At 48.9% G+C, this 17,067-nt stretch overlaps 1 protein-coding gene across 4 annotated transcripts in view; it reads right to left on the bottom strand.

The window, feature by feature from the left end:
• Nucleotides 1–16,803, bottom strand: part of IL1RAP (interleukin 1 receptor accessory protein) — a 49,871-nt gene extending 33,068 nt beyond the window's left edge. For 2 of the 4 annotated variants that reach the window (XM_075031634.1, XM_075031631.1), the window contains exon 1: nt 16,226–16,398. The gene's annotated coding sequence lies outside the window, so the exon portion shown is untranslated. Of the gene's footprint in view, nt 1–16,213; nt 16,399–16,509 lie in introns of those variants that run through there. The other 2 variants (XM_075031633.1, XM_075031632.1) reach the window with 2 other exon arrangements.
• Nucleotides 16,804–17,067: the final 264 nt, after the last annotated feature.

Genomic DNA, 17,067 nt, shown 5'->3' with positions numbered 1-17,067 from the left:
CAAGGTGTGCTGCTGGTGACCTGCAAAGAGGCCGGCTGCCAGAGTCCTGTGCTTCACCCCATTCCTGCAGGCAGGTCAAGGCTCCACCAGCTCTTTCCAGTCAAACCCTCCTTGGAATGGCCACCTCACAAGAGTAAACAAGTGCCAGGTTTGTACTCTTTTCAGAAATTATCTGAACAAAGGTTTATGCTTTCAAAGCAGCACTGATAGGCAAAAACCAACCCCAGACTTCGTTCCTGCTACAGAGCACAATTTCCTGTAATTTGAGATAAATGTACACTGCCAGACTTTCACTTGCCGCCTGGTCCAGTACCTGGCATTCAGCTCTCGGAGCTGTTCCCTCACTGGAATTAAATTTCCCTGTGTTTCTAGGTTTTCCAGGATGCAATTTATAAGCTGGTAGTCACAAAAGCTGACATATACTGGGTGCTCTCATTAATGGGGCGAAGGTTGCATTTGCTATTCCTGGGTGCTGTCAGATCACAAAGGGAGAAGAGATGGTTAAAAGGCTGAACTTCATCAAAGCATCTCAGCTCCACTGGGCAGATGCGGTAATGAGCATGGTGATACTGTCAGGAGCATGCTCATGAGATGACAGGAAATCTGCTCCATCAGGGTGGGCTAAAAGGGTAGGGAGAGAAGCCACAGAGCTCCCTTAAACATGTCCCTCATAATCCTGTCCATAACGTACAATTACACAGAAGGGCTTCAAGCATAAGCAGAGAGCACCTGAGACTGCACAGACTGCAGAGTAACAAGAATGGGATGCATGAACTGTACTACTCAAAATCCAGCAGCGGATATTGAATCCTTCCTTTTCAATGCGTGCATCTGAAAAGCCTTTGTACAACACTTTCCCTCTGCCGGGCTCATCTCGAAGAGACAAAGGAAATCCGGAGCCAGCCTGCTCTTCCCTGCACAGTCCATGCAAAAGGCTACAGACTGCCTCGGAAGCCATAAGGCCTTCAGAAATGGGCAAGAAGCTGGGAAGAAAGTGAGTTTTCTTCCCTGGGGTTCAGCTGAGAGGGCTGGTCATCCCCTACCTCCTTCATTCAAGCTGAAATGCCAGCTGCTAATCAAACCCTTCTCTATTGCCATCTACAGTCAGCTCCCAATGTCACTTAATAAAACTCTGTAGAGAGGGAACAAAATTAAGTACTTCTGCCCTCTGGAAATGCTGAAGAAAGATAAAACATCTTTATGCCATCAGATAGGACAGAGAGAACCAACATGCTGCACTTTTGGCAGCATGCTTGTTTTGGCTGCGGTAGAGTTAATTTTCTTCATAGTAGCTAGTATGAGGCTATATTTTGGATCTGTGCTGATAACACTGTTGATAACACAGGGATGTTTTTTTTTATTGCTGAGCAGTGCTCACACAGAGCTGAGGCCTTTTCTGCTTCTCCCCCCACCCCACCAGCGAGCAGGCTGGGGGGGCACAAGGAGTTGGGAGGGGACACAGCCAGGACAGCGGACCCCCACTGACCCAAGCGGCAGTCCAGAGCATACAACGTCATGCTCAGCATATAAAGCTGGGGGAAGAAGGAGGAAGGGGGGACATTTGGAGCAATGGTGTTTGTCTTCCCAAGTAACCGTTACAGGTGATGGAGCCCTGCTGTCCTGGAGACGGCTGAACACCCGCCTGCCCATGGGAAGTGGGGAATGAATTCCTTGGTTTGCTTTGTTTACATGTGCGGCTTTTGCTTTACCTATTAAACTGTCTTTATCTCAGCCCACGAGTTTTCTCACTTTTACTCTTCCAATTTTCTCCCTCATCCCATCAGGGTGGAGTGAGCAAGTGGCTGTGTGGGGCTTAGCTGCCAGCTGGGGTTAAACCATGATAGGTAGGAATTTAGGAACTTTTGGGAATTCCGATGGTAGAAGAGAGAAACTGTAAACGGCGGGTGGGGGGGGATCATTCTCATAATAAAGATCCCTCATGGTTCCCTCTCCATTTGTCATTAGATAAATGCACAGCGTGTCCTAACACACACTTATTTTCCAGTGATTCTCTCCTGCATTTTGCACAAATCAGACTGAATTCAGCCCTGAAGCAAGCAGGAACAACTACTGACTTTGGATGAGTTTCTCTCGTTTAGAGCAAGGCCATTTACGTGGCCCCAGGCCAAAATAAACTACTACATTTCACTCAGTGATACATGAACTCTGCAGCAAGCTAATATTTACATCCATTAACTATGCTCATAGGAACATGCTCCTTTCAACTGTCTCAAAGAGCCACCAGGTCTCTGTTCCCACGAGCAAGGTATCTAAGATTTCCAATGCCTTGCCTGCTAGTAGGAAAATTCTTGTTCCTTGCTCTACCCAGCTCTAAAATCAGAAGCTCTACACAGTGTGATTTACTTCTGGTTCATTCCAGGCTCTCCAGAGATCTTATCAGTGGAGACAGATGGACACGGAGCCTGTCAGATTACAGCAATTTCTCCATTACGGGAATGGGACTCAGTTGACCACAGCCCTGGCTGCTCTCACACTATACAAAATACAAGTGGCCGTGGAAGGCACAGAGTCAAGGACTGGCCAAGGGGAGCTGTTGCAACCTCCCGGATGCCCCGACTATGCCAGCATTTGCTAGCTGAGATGAAACAAGAGGATTCTCCCCCTTTGGTAAAGAAACGGAGAGCTCACGCACACAATGAAGAAGACATAGGGGACTGTAGGGCAGGATGGCTTCTGCAGTCCAGGTCTGTTCCTGTGGCACATAATTATTAAAAAAAAAATATTAATGCCACAGGACCTGATGGTTTGTACTACTAACACAGTGCAGGGGCCAATTCTTGTATATTAGTGCTGCTAGCATTGTGATGCTTTGCATTAAAAAGCCTGAAATCTGTGATATACCCCAAAGAGAAAGGTCTTCCCTCAGCAGTCCTGTGGTCACACAGTGTCATCGTTTGTCCCCAGGGAGGATAACATGATTCTGCAGTGACACCAGGAAAAAAGCATTGCATCCATTCAGTTGCAGAGAGGGTGGGTTTTGCAATGCCGTAAGAATCTGACACCACAGGACTACAACCCACTCCCGTCTTGCCAGGAACCAAGAGTTTTCTTAGCCTTTTCCAGCAACCTGCTTCTTTGCTTCGTGACATCAGAAAGCATGTTGCCATTTTGCCTGCATATGATGCAATTCCAGTGGTGTCTGATTAACCCGTTGCACAATTTGGTATCGCTGCACTGAAACACCAGCATCTCTGGCTGCAACCAAAGGAGCCAGAGGCCAGAGAGTGCAAACACCAGTCTGCAGCAGAGGGGTTCACCTAACCATGTCCACCCAAAAGGGACACAGACCTCGCCTCTAGTACACAAGCAAATTAAAGGGAGCCAGGAAAAAAAATCAGTGAGCAGAAGAGCATACCAGTTCAGAAATCACACCACAGCTAGAAAGCAGGCAATCAGAGCAGCCAGAAGAAGGCTGTAGAGCTCTGATACATCCTCAGCGCTCCAGGAACTTCTCACGAGACCAATATACGCTGAGGTGTTCTTAATGTCTCCATAAATTAACATTCTAATAATAATAATTCATAGAGCGGTTGGGGAAAATGATCCATCACTGCTGTTGCTGGAATTTTTTTAAGGAACTTGAAACGTTCATTTTGTTTCAAATCAGAAATTGTTTCCTTTTCGTTCCTGAGCATTTTCTTCTTCAAACTTCCCTATTCTGTCTACTGGGGAGCAAAGAAAAGCAGGGTGTGGGGAAACACAGTCGTGGAAGTGTCTCCAGTCCTTAAAAGCGGAGGTGGTGGAAAGGTTTGTTTTTTCATTTGATACTGGCAAGAAGTGGCCTTTATGTCAGAAAAAAATTGAATATTTTCATATAAAATACCTTTTAATAAAACACCCTTCCCAAACAAACCTAGGCAAGGAATCATTCCCTCCTGCCTTTAGCAGCATGGACACCGCAAAGGCTGTGCGCTTTCCAAATTATTGTAAAACCCAAGACAGATGTCAAATAATTAACGAAGAAAGCTGATCTCAAAGTAACTACTGTACACCTGTTCTCAAAGACACTGTACCAATTCTACAGAACAATGCTGCATTTTCCAATGCTGCCTTTGTCCCTCCTAACCACAGGCACCTAGGGAGAGCTGACAGGTTTTTTGCTTTTCGCTGAGAAGTCACACTACGGCACGCAGAACAAAAGCGCCCTTCAAAACCTTGCCACTAAGTGCTCTGGCTGAAAGGGCATTTAAAATAAAGCAGTTTCAGAAAGAGGAAAAAAAATAAGACCGGCCACAGCAGGTTTTACATATTATTTCCTTTCTGTAATTCTGTCCCAAGCCCCTTTGAGTCAAAAGCATTCAAGAGTGCAGGACTGGCCCCAGGAAAAGGGATGCAAACACAGGAAGGCTAGCAAAAACCAGGGTGGGCTACCTTAGGAAATGCTTTGCTTCTAATGCCATGTGGACTTGGGGCTGAGGGCTGACAGGCTGCAGAGTGAGGCTGGCACTCAGGAGAGGGGTACAGGTCCTCTGCTCCCACATCACTGTGGGCCCATGAGTCCTGCATCCCTGCATCATCGTGCAGCAGCACTGGAGAAGGCTGCTTAATGAGTTTGCCAGGTTTTCTTATGTAGAAAATAGATGTACAGTCCAAGCAAATTCAAAGAATCCAAAAGGCAGACAAAGGGCAGCCTGCAAAAGCCGCTGCAGAAAAGCAATAGCAAAAACACTAATGGAAAGTGGGAAAAGGCCCTTCAGCGCTCCAGGAAACACTTTCGCTTTTCAGTATGTGCAGGAGTAAGTCAGACAAAGGGGGGAATTACTGTAGCATAAACCATCTTGGTGCCACTTAGCTGGGCTTTGCACAACATCTCTCTGACCCTGCCTCTCGTCCGGAGGCCATTTGGGCACCGCGCGGCACCACCCTTTGCTACGGCGTCAGCATTTCTGCTCGTACCCGTGCCCAAAGCGGAGCCACTCCTGGAGCGAGCTGCCCAGTCCCGCGGAAAGCCCTGCCGAGCAATGTAATGTCACACTGAAATCTCTGGAGTCGTGGGTAGAAAGACAGGCGACGGGTTTCGGAAGTCCAGCCTTTTCTCCCCAGGAGGAATCAGCATGTTCATTAAAATTTTCCTTCCCAGACAGCTTCCAGGAACAGAATGGGGAGAAAACCAGCAGCAGTCTGATGATGAACTCCATAAGCAGCTCAGAACGCTTCTCCTGCTCTCACGCACGCTACACCACGCTCACCACTTCAAACGCAGGCACGCTGACCAACAAAGGGCCCCCAGCGCTATCCGCGGAAAAACATTCGCATCTCTCCTAAAGGCAGGGAGCCCAATTTGTCTTGGCAGCAGCTCCCTAACAGCCAGGCATATTTCAGCAGGAGACAGCCAGGGCTGAAGCCTGGCCCGCAATCAGGGATATCACGGGAGCCGTACGTGTGACCCAGTCAGCACATCTAATGGTGACACATCCAAGGCAGGGGCTTACAAAATCGATGCTGAAGGCCCACTTTGGCCAGGGTAGCTGCACTTACCAGGCTATCGCATGCCTGACCACAGAGAGGGCTGAAAGGATTTTGTTCTGAAATGTTTCTATTATAAAAGCAATTTATATCATCAGAACCAAAGGAAACATTTAGATTTGAGCAGACTGAAACTTTGTCACTAGCCAGAATCGCAGCAAATATTAAACACTTGCTCTTGCGGGGGGGAGGGGGGAGGAATGATGGGAGTCATACAGAAAGCTGCCCTGGTGAGAGGTCTCCCCTGTCGCTAGCACAAAGCATCTTCTGTCTTCCTTGGCTAGAGCTGGCCACCATCACACAGGACCTGGAAGCACCGGCTCCCGGCACTGGGTAGCTACAGTGCTCACACACAGCTTTACACCCAGGTCTACAAGTACCCAGAAGAAAGAGGAAAAAACAAACAAAAAAACCCTAAGAAAATCCTGAAACAGTCTCCTCGGTCAGTGGCTCAGCCAGCTCTTTGCCAGCTGAGGACATGACACCAGGCATCCGAGGTGGCTCCGTCTGCCCGTCACCCACCGCTGCCCTTCCCTGGCCTCCCGCGCTGCATATCCAGGCCAAGGGCTGCAGTCTGCTGGCTTTTTAGTAATTACTTTTTACTAAATCCCCCACATGGGGATGAACAAATTCCACACCATGTCACTCTGGGATCACCCCAGGAGGTGATCCCAAGCTACTTCTTCAAGACAGCAGCGCAAACTGCCGGAGCAAGGCTGACCTTCAAAGAGCACCAAGAGCTCCAGCAGGCAGAGCGGGCAGCAGCCCCACCTTGGGCTCAGAGGCTCGGGGAAAAGCAGGGAGACGTTCATTAACAGCGAGTCATTTCTGGGAGCCTCCTTGGTAGTGCAAGATTTGCCTCTGCCGGTGCCAATGTTTGGGACATCGAGGCGATTGCCAGGCAGGGAATTTGTGATCCGCTATTGGCATTTAGATACCATCTCCTGGCATCCTTTTGGCTCAACAGATTTAACGCTAATAATGAGAATTCAGAGGAAGAAGCTGTTTTTCCTCCTCTCGAGAGAAAAGGAAAAAAGTGCAATCCAGACATGTGGAGAGAAGTGTGAGGGGCTTGAAAATACATCTGAAGAAAGTCAGTATCCCCTCCTTTCCTTTTCAGTTCGCCTGGGGTCCTCTCAGGGCTTGGCAAAGCAGAAATGCTACAGATCTTGCACACTGCTCTGCTGGAGCCCTGGGTGCCGCTGATTATACACTGGCAGCTGTTTAGCAGGCAGAGCACACTGAATTTCATACATTTAAAATAAACTAGCTCAATATCTGTCACCTCTCCAAAATGTATGCACACCTGGACAATACAAATAAACAGCTGGGACTATCACCGAGAGATCTGTGGAGTGGGCTGAAGAGGGGCAGGTTGAGCCACAGCTATGAAATCAAACAGCACGGATTACCAATGCACACGCTCTGGCCACCGAGCAGTTCAAACACCAATCTACAAGAGCACTTCTGTGCTCAAGCAAAAGGTATCCAGCCAAGATAGTCTATTTTTTAAGTCTGAATAGCCAGGGAATGAAAAGCTTCCAACAGAGCTTCAAAGAGAGCTGAGACCTTCCATGAAGCCAGACACAATGCTTCTATTTTGGACAACGATGTTACAGTGAAAGGAGAGCTCTGAGAAATACCCACGTATTGCGCTACTGGAAAATAAACTGACAAACTAATCTCTGCACAGAAAAAAAGAAATCCGCAACCAACATGGCTCAGAGACCTGAGGACACTTCAGGAATCCAGAGTGAGATTCCTCCCTTGCTGGAATAGTTCTGATTAGCTGTCATGGAGCACCTGGAGACATCTGAGAACAAGCATTTAATTTATACATTCTGCCTCCTGACCTTTTTAATGGCTTTTAGATGTAAGCAACTCCACTGCCCTCTCTAAGAGGTCATTCCAACATCCTTGTGGATATAGCAGCACATCCACATTGTGCAACAGATTGCACAGCAGCAACTCCAAGCTAGCTCAGCCCAAGTCTCTAAGGCCAGAGAATACGATGCAGACTCGACCAAGCTTATCAGCTGGGTTTAGTGCCTTTCACAGAACTGGCCTGGCACTCTTGAACCCCAGAGCAGCTTTCCCAGGAGAGGTGTTTTCCTCGCAAGCCCAGCCTGGCACAGCCAGTGCTCTGCAGCCCCACTGCACACCCTCACTGTCACAACAGGAGCTGCACCCAGCCCTGCTGAGCACTAGCTGTAATAGGCTCTCAGTCTCAAAAAAACTCTCCAAGAGTTTCTTAAGTTCAAGTCCTTGCTGCCAGCTACATACCTGCTCTTTCACTTCACCTCCTCCCCTTACAGCCCTCAGTGCTTGCAGACCAGATTCCCAGGACGGCTGCACCATATTCAGCCAACATCTTCCCCTTCTTGTTCCCTCAGGGAGGGACGCAGCAAGCAAAAAGCCTCCAAGCACCACCGTGCTCCAGAGCACAACATCACTGTGTTTCACTCCCCTTTCCAAGCATCTCTTTTACTGTACCATTGCCACAAAAGCTGCAGGCAGACTGCAACGTCTCCAGCACCACTGGCAGGTTTACCCATGCTGCTGCCAGTGGCGAAGACCTGATCTCCAACCCTCCCTGTGGTGGCATAAGAGAAGGATTTCCTCAAGTGACTCTGGGTATCCTGGGATGAGCAACATATTCAAGGGTAAAAGCAAGCCAGCTGAGTTTTTCTTTTTCAAGTTTGGGCCATACAGTGTTTCCACACTTGGCACTTCTATTAATCACATTAATTTAATCGCATTTAGCCTTATAAGAAAAAGCAAACAAGAATAAGGCATGAAGATGCTTCATTCCTCCTCCTTCAGCTCAAACAAGCTGCTCTGTACGTGTGCTTTACACATCAATCCACAGCAAAATTTAAAGCAATAGAAAAAGCAACAGCGAAGGCACTGAAAGCCCGGGAGTCACCTGCCTCCCCCAGGACAACACCCCACTTACAAGCAGTTCTCCAGAGGTCCTTCCAGCCCTCCCATGGGCCTCCATGTTCCCAACCCATCCACTTGGTCCTCCTGGTGACTATGAGAGCAACTTTCTTCCACGTTCCTGCCCCTTCCTGGTCAACACAGTACAGCTGCGCTCTGCAAAGGGGACTAGAAAAAGCTGGGTACGGACAGAAAAAAGGAGGAAAAGAGAAACAGAACAAGACAATCCTTCCCATGTCACATGCATCACATTTGCTCTCCACGTCTCTAACATTTCCTTCTGCAAATATTAGGTTGCACCCTCACAGGGAACTTGCTCAGGCTCTGCCTGCACTGACCCCATCAGTGCAGCTCTAAATTCAATCTTCTAACAATGGCACCCTGAATTTTCAAGTCCAGGAGCCTCCTACGAGAAGGTCTGCTCTGTGACCCACAGCACCTACACAGTGGGAAGGCTGAAAAGGAGCCGCAGGCAGCAAGCAGTGTGCTGTGATTGTCATCAATATTAATTATTTGGGGAGAATATGATTGATCTCATGAGGGCAATGAATTCATTTCTCCAGCTGAATGACAAACAAAAGGCAATATATGCGCTGCTGACATTTCCAAAGGCTACGAGGAGCAGTGACAGGAGGAAATACCAATATGTGTTAAAACCCTGCTGCAAAGGGCCAAAAATCTGAAAAGTCTCCAAAATTTTCTGTTCCGACCACTTTCAATGCCAGGAAGCGGATGCCTTCATATTCTCAAATCTGCACTGACCCTAGCCCTGGGCTGCCTCACCTCTTTGCATTGAGAGGAAGCAATCACTAAGTGTCTTTGGAAAGTTGGGTTGTTTCCCCTCTTGCTCTTTGAAACTTCTTGTCAACAATTACAGAGACATTGCACCTGGCAGACACGGTGGGGGGGAAACTTAGAAAGGGAAAAACATTGCCTTCCTGGGTACCCACAACCCAGGGCTATTCAGCAGGGCTTAAATGCAAAAATGCAGCTCCCCTGTGCAGTGGAGAAGAGGAGGACACAGTAAGCCTGGAGAAAAGCATTCCCACCTCTCCGTGGCCTTGGTTCAGGGGTGTCTGTGTGTGTGCAGCCTCCCAAGGAGCCAGAATTAAACAGTCTCCCTAAAGCCCACATAGCAACGCGAGACAGAACAAGGAAGGTGGAGAAAGGTAAATGCACTGGGGCTGTGGCTATTTTTACAGGAGAATGGGTGAGGGGGAAAGACAACCCAGTCCATGGGGATGTTAATCCAGTGGAGCCTGAGTTTTGCCACCGCCTTCAGTCACCCCAACACGAGCCCTGTCTGGCTCAACTGCAACCAGCACAATTAGCTAGAGCAACACATTTTAGGATCCAGCAGCACATCTGTGCTCATTCAAAGAGGCTGGGTGCCCTACAAGCCCTTCACAGCCTGCCAACATTATCACGCTGGGCAGCAACACATACATCCCCCTCACATTATCCAGATTCCTCCTTATAAACAAGGGCTGGGAGGTGTCTGTGCTTGAAGCAAGAAGGGGGAGGTAGCTATTTCTCAACGGAACAAATCCAATTATTTGTATTAGAGTGAATTTGTACGGCTCTTACTGTCAGAATAAGTATTTTCTACAGATCCTGGAGCTTTGAATCAACAGATTGCTGATGTTACTATGGCGGCCCTAGATGTTACTATGGTGGGGTAGAGGTGAGGTGGTTTTACTTTTGGTTCCTTGTGAGATTTGCTTTTTGCACTAGGGCTAACCTCAGAAAATAATAACTAGAAATTTGGGCTCCTGCCACTGCCATTTACTATGGTCCCGTAAGTCTCTAAGGTGGAAGACTTTAAAACAGTTTACTAGTTTAGGGTAGCAGTATGAGTTTCTGCTTAATCTACATGAAACATACAGAGGCATCAATCACCAACTGTAGTGCATGAAAAATTGTAGTGCCTCCCTGATAATCAGGCATCAGAGAGCTTATAGATGGCTGTCCCCTGAATGGAGTGCATTAGTAGGGGCTTCTGAAATCTGTGCCTCTGTTTCCCCAGCCACACTTATAACAGCCTCTCCCCACCTCACACCACAGCTGTGCATCTTAATGTCTCTAAAGTGCTTAGAGATGCCGAGATGAAAGATAACATATGAGTGCAAAGTATAGATTAATTCCCTGAGCTCAGCAGTCACTGGAGCTGATGGGGCTAAATGTACCACATACCCACCACGCAAAACTTGGGTTCTGAGCCTGTCTTAAATAGTAACTACTTAAGCAGCAGTTCCCTTGGAATAAGTCATTTTGGGGCTGGTTGGCTGGGCACATGGAGTCCCAGAAGGCAGGAAACACAGAAATGCAATACACTACTATGAAAAATAGATGCTTTTCCAGAATAAGGTTTCAAACCTGTTCCTATAGAATCTGGTAGTGGGATTTCAACTCATTTCAGTAGGAACATGACAGAGCTGTTCACATTTTAGCAACCAGCATGTTAAGAGCATGGCCAAACATAATTCGAAAAGCTATTTCCACTTCTGTTTGTTTTTTAAATGATTAAAAATCCAGTTTAAATATTGCAAGGAAAACTTTAAATTGAGCAAGATAAGTTTTGGCTTCCTTCCGAGTAGAAGGCAAACCCCAAAACACTACTGCAAATCTAACAGATGGGAGTTATTTTTCACTCTTTAAAAATTTCATTCCCTTGCACTGAGATTAGCTGTAATTAGCTCTTTATTTACATCTAGGACAAAAGGTAAGATGATAAAGAAAGGCGACTATAACCACAAATCACAGGCAGCAAAAGGCAAAAAAAAAAGCAAATAATCCCTCTGAGAAGAAAACGTCATGTCTTTCTCGCCAAGCAGCATAATTGTTATAAATATATCGTTAAACAGCTCCACAGCATCCTGTCAGCACTAAGGATAAACATTTAGGTCACAGTTTTGCAAGCTTTTACACACAAGTTGATCGAATATATAAGAATCATCCTCTGAACATCTGAAAACATCACATGCCTATGAGTGGACAGGATCAGGCCTAAGAGAGTCAAGATATTTCATTACACTTTCTTTCAGTCATGCAAAGGATTAAGCACAACCAGGAGAGAAAAAAAAATACCAACAAACCCCAAAACACCACAACACACAGCAGCTTTTCTAGTTAAAGAGACAGAGAGGCATTAAAACTTACTTTCTCTTTTTGTTTTTTTCCTTTTTTTAAAGTCCTCTTCTAATTCTGATAACACCTCAGCTTAGCAAAACTGAAGAGGCTCCTTAAGTATTTGTGTGAGCGCATGATTCATGTTGTATCTTTGCCCTCCCGTTGCCCAACAAACCTGTTGGAGGAGCTCCCTGTGAAGCCCAGAAGCAGCCTTCTGCCGTGGTACTTCCAGGCTGCAAAGCAGAGCTCCCAGCTTGTGCCCAGACAACCCACTGACCACGGCCACGCTGGCTGACGCTGAAGGCCAGATCCAAAGCTGTAAGGATTAAACAGTAAAGCTTGCCCAGCCATGCCTAAGAGAGCTGTTAGCAATAAAGAAGACTAAACCACCTTGATGGCGGTCTCAAATGCTTCTGAATCAACTGGGCACTCCCCTGTGCCAGCTCAGGGATCCCAATACCCATGATGGACATGGGATGGGAGCGCATGACCATCCAGTTCTCCTTCCAGGCATGATAATACGGTCTTCTTCTGCGGACACCTACAGAGAGCTGGGAAGAGCTGGTAGCTCTTGATGACCCGGCTCTGGGCGGGATTGCCAAGGTAATGGCTCTCTGGCACCTCCCCGGTGTTCCCAGGAGGAGCCACCTACCGCTCCCGATTCAGCCCAGGATTCATGGCAATCTCTTATTCTCTGCCCCAAACAGAGCTTTTAAATTAACGGTCCCTTTTTGTTAACACATGTAAATCTGAAAAGACTCCATAAGAATCAGCATAACTTTTTCATATAAATATGGAGTTGCCACATAACAAAAGAGAGAGAATTAGAAGAGTAAGAAGGAAAGCAAGAAGGTCCAGACCCAACGCCAGGGACCTTGACTCCACTCACTGAAAAAGTTAAGGACTGGTATAATTCTCCTCATTTTACTCAGACGACAAAGTGAAGCTCTCACTCTCTCACACTCTTTCCTTCTCTTTCCCTAACACTCTCAGAGACGTCTATCTTTAGCCAGTTATCCTTGCTGTAATTTTCTTAAAATTGTAATTGGATAATCATGCCAACTCAGGGGAAACCTGTGTCAGAGGAATTCCTGGGGATATAGCCCCCATTTGATGAAACTGAGAGTAGCTAAATTAACAAAGGACTGACTAAAGATACGATTCTTTGCTCATAGTAGAAATCCTCTTTTACCAGAAACTATTTTTAAGGAACCCTATAACAAAATATGTATGCTTGTACATTCATGCTCCCATATTCTATTTTCTGTCAAATAAGACTCTGAAATTATGAATATCATGATCTGTGCATATGTCTCGCTGAGACCTCCGAGGTCGAAGGTAGCAAGTGTGCTGGCTAAGATCTAAATTCCCAAAAGCAGAGGCACCATTTGAACTAATTTCCCCAAATCAGTTTCCTTTTTGCAGTCTCTCCGAGCATACATGTGGCTCCGTTGCATGCCAAAGCCCTACACGTAAAAACACTGTGGCTGAGAAACGCGAGATTAGCCTTCTGCTTTGCAAAAACATTGGGGTGGGGAGGAGAAATCCTAAAATACCTCCCAAAAGAAGCAGCTGTTTTGTTCCAGTTTAGCAGTGACCAAATCTCAGCCATACATTTTGCTGATGGCAGAGCAGAACAAAGCAGTTACAAACCTTGGAGGGAAAGAAACCTGCCTGCACGTGAGCCCCTGAGCTGCACCCAGGCTGCAGAGCTGGTGCAAGAGAGGGGGTCAGCTCAAGCGTGGCAAACATGACAGCCAGCTTTGCCTTCCTTCTGCCTCTGCATCTGGCCCACCTCGCGCAGCCGAAGGAGCACCAGCTCTCACCCACCAGGTATGGAGATGCTACCAGCTGGGCTGCATCAGCCTGGCAGCACAGAGGAGACGGCTCTTGGCTCTGCTTATGGGAGCAGAGAAATCCATGAGCTGTGTCAAGAGAAAGGCAGGGGAGGAAGGAGGAGAGCAGGCAAGGTCTGAACTGTGAGCTCCACTGTAGAAAAGTGTTTCAGTTCCCAGATAATGTGGAGCTGTTCACAGATTTCAGCTTATATAGGCTTTTCCATATATCTATTTTTACTCCTGAAGCATTCCCCATTACAGTATGATGAAAAGAAAGACCGGACAGCATGGATGCTCACAGATACCTGAACGCATTCACATGCTGATTATAATCTTCCAAACTGTCCACCTTGCTAAGGCAACCCATGCTCTGAGAACCAAGCTGGGACACCTCCTCTCCCACACCGCCAGCTGCAAGCCAAGGGTTACGTTTGTGGCAATTTTTTGCAAGTCAGAGTCTTGCTGAAACGGGAGGACATTTGACAACACTGGAAGACCCAGGACAGATGGGGAAAGGAATATGAATCATATGCCTGCCAAAATAACCAACATAAAAATCCTGACATAAGTGAGAAGGAATAAAAGAACAGATCTGGCCTCTTGTTCTGAAGGAATGAAATGCTTCTTCCCTGGTGCTGGCATCTGGCACATGCAGGTATTGAAGGAATAAAGCTGGAACAAGCTCTCTCTGCCTCCTCCTTCCTATATGCATACTTCAGAGCATAAAATTAAAGCACCAAGGCCATCAAGGAGGCATTCCCCATCCCTCCACGTATCCAGGCACTACCCAACCTCCTGCCACACCGCTCTCCCAACCCTCCAAAGTCTCTCTTACCCGTGTGTTCCTGCGAGGCACTTTGGGGTAGCACTACCTGACCCAGGGTATGAGCCTGCTCAAGCCCGGACCGGTGCTGTACTCATCCCCACCACACACTAGCTAATGCTCAGATGCAGGATACCTGAGCAGAGCCCCTTCCAGAGGTCTGGAAGGAGAGAGCCCTGAGGTGTTCAGACACAAGCTTTCCTTCACAGACTCTGGAGGGATCATGCGTGGGCAGACTTGAGCAAGCACAGCTCTTCCTATGTAATACATAGACACTTTGAACTCAAGCTACATCCAGAGACATGGAAAGAAAGTCACAGGGTTGCATGCGTGCAAACCCGTCCTCTGCCTTGCACAGAGGTACTGTGTTAGAAACTTAACCCCTCGCCCCACAGCTCTCTGCTTCACCTCCATGCAGCATCTCCCACCTTCCCAGCTTAATGTTACCTGAACATTTCAGCACCCTGCACACTTCTACCGCCCCACGCCCTTACAGCCTTACTCTCCACATTCCATGTTATTCTACATCCTTAACTGCTCCTACAGAGAAGGTGTTCCCGCTGACAAGAACAACCCTGCACCTACTTCAAGAGCTTAATCCTCTCCACCTGTCCTTCCCTGCTCACCACAGCCAGGCAGGCAATGGGAGCAGAAAGCAGGACCCTTCCCAGCAACGAGCCCTCCCACCAGAAAGCCCTCGGGCTGGAGCGATGCTCTCCATGCAAACAGGAGAGGCTTTTCCTGCAAGGAACATAAGAAAGCAAGTAAATCTTCCAGAGCTGCCAAAAGCAACCTGTTATAAATGACCCTCTAAGTTATAGAGATAGGGACTCTCCACAGCACAGTTAATAAATAACACCCCACAATCCTTCTGTGTATGGAGGTATAAGTTCAGTGACAGTTCTGCTTACCCACGAGGGGCCACAGTTAAAAATGGAGTGTCAGGAAAATAGTACTTTTTAATTATATAGCAAATAATTTTTCAAAAAAAGATAAGGAGCTTGCTGCCATCTCCCAAATCCAGAAATAAAAAGCCTTTCCTAGGATAACAAAACTAACTGCATGGAACAAAAGCCATCACTTTATAAGAAAAGAAGATCTATAAAGAAAAACAGAATTTTATCCAAGCGTTACCACCAGCTATTCACAAAGCAGAGGCTAGGATGGAAAGAAGGAGTGTGTGTGTGTGTGTGACAGTGTATTTATAATCCAGTTTACAGTAACATCCTAAGGCCCTGAGATCAGGATCCCGTTGTGCCAAGCACCATACAGCCACACTCCGAGAAGCCAGCCCAGGCTGAGGAACAAGCACTGCCACTGTAATGAAGGGAAGTGACACTGGCACAGAAAAGGGCCACCTGAAGCACTGGAGCCTCGATGGCTTCCTTTTCAGGAAAGCATTCCCACCATCTAGTTGCCATCCAGATACCCCCCCAAAATGCTTCAGATAAGGGGGCAGCTGTCCCCAACAAACACACAGCAAAAGGCACCTTGCTGCCAGCATCTGATCACTTTCAGGCTGTTTTCTTGGACACGTCTCTTCCACTTCATTTTTCTGCTGCAGCTTAAGTCTGACCCCCTCCTCTCCCCCCCTTCCATTTCAAAGATGTTTGACAGCAGAACAGAACAGGTATCAGAGGCTCAACCCATTTGCAATGCGGATGAAAATTAAAGTTGCATTTGCCAGTGCACGCAGCGCTCTAGCTAGGAACATCCAAATTTCCCCGGCCCAAAGGAGGGAATTTAAGCAAACCCCTCTGCCTTTCGGGTACCGGCGGCACGGCCAGCGCGGCTGCAGAAGCGGCGGAGCCACCCGGCTGCGGTCCTGCACCTCGCCTCGGGCTTGCCTTCCCCCCGCCTGCGTCCTTTACCGAGGGACAGCGCCGGGGTGTCCCCCGGCTCCGGCAGCGGCACAGGCTCCGCAGCGCCCGCTCGCCTCCTCCGTCCCTCCGCTCCCGCTAACCCCGGCCCGGCGGGGCTGGACGCGGCCGCGCACCTTCGCTCTCACCGGGCAGAGGCGTCGCCGGGCCGGGGGCCGCCAAGGCTCCTCGGGCTTTCCCGAGCGGTTCTTCTTTCTTTCTCCTTTTTCCCCGACGAGCGGGGGCTGCTGCTGCCGCCTCACCCCGCGCACCGCCGGGGCTGGAAACCGCCGCCTTCTCCAGAAACTTTCCCTCCGAGTGCGGGGAAGTTCAGGACCGGGGCGGGCCGGATCCCCCCGGGCCCCGGGGCCGCGCCTCCCGCCCGCCGCCCACGCCTACAGAAACACGCGTGTACCACCCCCCCGCGGCTCACCTGAGAACGCGGGGGGGGGGGGGGGCGCGCAGCCGTGTCCCGCGCTCTCCTCCTCCTCCTCCACCTCTTCTTCTTCCTCTTCCTCCTCCTCTTCGTCCCCGCTCCGCCCCTTTCCCCGCCGGCCGCGCTCCTAACGCCCCCGGGGAGGGCTGTGTGTTGTGTGGGGGGGTGGTGGTGGTGTCACACCGGGGTGGGAGGAATCGCGGCGAGGGAGGGAGCGCGGGGCGGGTTTGTGAGGCGGGTTTGTGAGGCGGGTTTGTGAGGCGGGTTTGTGAGGCGGGTTTGTGAGGCGGGTTTGTGAGGCGGCAGGCTGCCGCCGCCGGGTCCCTCTCGCAGTTGGCGGGGTCCTGCTGTGAGGAGGCGGGTTAGGCGGCCGGCCGCGGGCCACGGCTCCCTCTCCTGGCCCGAGCTGTCGTGCCGGCTTTGAAGCTGCCTCAAGTCAGGGGCCCCGTCCTGAGGGCGGCCGAGAGACTTTTGGAGCCAGCCCGCTGCCTCGGTTCGGTAAAGCGGGCTGGCGTGCACAGCCCTAATGGCGCTGCGGCCCCCTGCGCTCTCTGC

Source organism: Buteo buteo, chromosome 7 (assembly GCF_964188355.1).
Source record: "Buteo buteo chromosome 7, bButBut1.hap1.1, whole genome shotgun sequence".
In the NCBI taxonomy this organism is placed as follows: domain Eukaryota; kingdom Metazoa; phylum Chordata; class Aves; order Accipitriformes; family Accipitridae; genus Buteo; species Buteo buteo.
This window is presented reverse-complemented; position numbering and strand designations above follow the sequence as displayed.